This window comes from Propithecus coquereli, unplaced genomic scaffold (assembly GCF_000956105.1).
Source record: "Propithecus coquereli isolate 6110/MARCELLA unplaced genomic scaffold, Pcoq_1.0 Scaffold132, whole genome shotgun sequence".
NCBI classification, from domain to species: domain Eukaryota; kingdom Metazoa; phylum Chordata; class Mammalia; order Primates; family Indriidae; genus Propithecus; species Propithecus coquereli.
Window position 1 is genome coordinate 1,582,264 of NW_012137414.1, and position 1,429 is coordinate 1,583,692.

The 1,429-nt window shown below is 32.8% G+C and overlaps 1 protein-coding gene across 1 annotated transcript in view; it reads left to right on the top strand.

Annotated features, from left to right (window-relative positions):
- The window catches only part of GK (glycerol kinase), a 71,724-nt gene that overhangs the window by 57,941 nt on the left and 12,354 nt on the right, over window positions 1-1,429 (top strand). The gene's annotated exons all lie outside the window — the stretch shown is intronic.

Sequence of the window (1,429 nt, forward strand, 5' to 3'; positions counted from 1 at the left end):
TACTGTAGTATATACCAAATTATGTTTACTATGCCTAATGGATGATTTTAAGCAATATAAGGATACTCTTTATTCTAAATGTGATTTTTCTGCATACTCACCAATATTAACCCTAACTGCCTTGTAAGATACAACTCCACTGTATTACGAACTATCCTATTTTATATTTATGCTGTTTGTAGCAGTGGCATTCATGTCCAGGGACTTTTAAGGAGGAGTGTATTTGCCTGCTATGACATTATACCAGATCTACTTGATTATTTTTAATTCAATCTTCCTGTGGCCTATTTCTTAGCCTTTCACTTTCCAGGCTATATGTCTAGTTTTTAAATAATTTATTCTTTTTATCCTGTTACCATTTAATTTCCTCTTCTCTATACCCTCTCACTTCCATTGCATCTTCCTTAGAGTGCAACTATTAGGCTTGCGTGCACCTTTCCCAGAGAGTCATGACTTAGAACAAGGGCTGATTCATATTTGTAGATGATGCATTAAAATATTGGAACTTTATATTTAGGATGTAATTTATGGTAACTTAATTGATAACAAATAGATGGTCACCTTCTATCTATCATTTTAGGTTTCTGTTCTTTTCCTGTCCAGCTTTGAAGCATTATACCATCTCTATTTTATCTTCTATCTCTGAATTCAGAAGGCCACATGTCTTTTTTGAATTTGGAAGTTTCTTTCATTTTCATTAATTTCTTTAAAGGCTAAATGCATACCATGTATTATATCCTGATGCCAAAATTATACACTTCTTTCAGACAAGTGTTTTTATTTCCTTTTATTTTGTTATATTGGATCTGTGTCTTCAGTCACAACAAAACACTCTGGTACATTCCTGATGACAAAATTTAAAATAATTTCTATGAAGCTTTGGCAGTGGCTCTGTATTTTTTCTTTTGTTTTAATCTAAGTAATGCTAATTCTTAACCAGATACCTGTGATCAAAACCTTAATTTTCCTTTGGCTAAAACCATATTGCTTCTTCTCAAATATGTGGTCTAAGCATGTAGCATCCTACCCTTTTCAATGGAAATGAGGTATATCAACATTTGGTTTCCCAAAGTATAAAGTCCCATTAGCTGATAGCCATAAAATCACTCTACTAGACTTCTAGCACAGTGGCTTTTTAGAATTCATAGTTTAGCTCTACTCACCCAAAACTGTTGAAAATATATACATTTCTTGGATAGATGCCATTTAGAGACCGTGTCTTTTGAGAGTATAAGAAGGGACATCTGTTTTTTTTTCAATTAGGTCTAGAATTGTGCTACCCAATAGGGCAGCTACTAGCCACATGTGGGTATCGAGCACTGGAAATGTGGCTAGTCTGAATTGAAATGAGCCGTAAGTGTAAAATATATACAGATTTCAAAAACTTAGTACAAAAATCTCAATAATTTTAATATTGATTATATGTTAA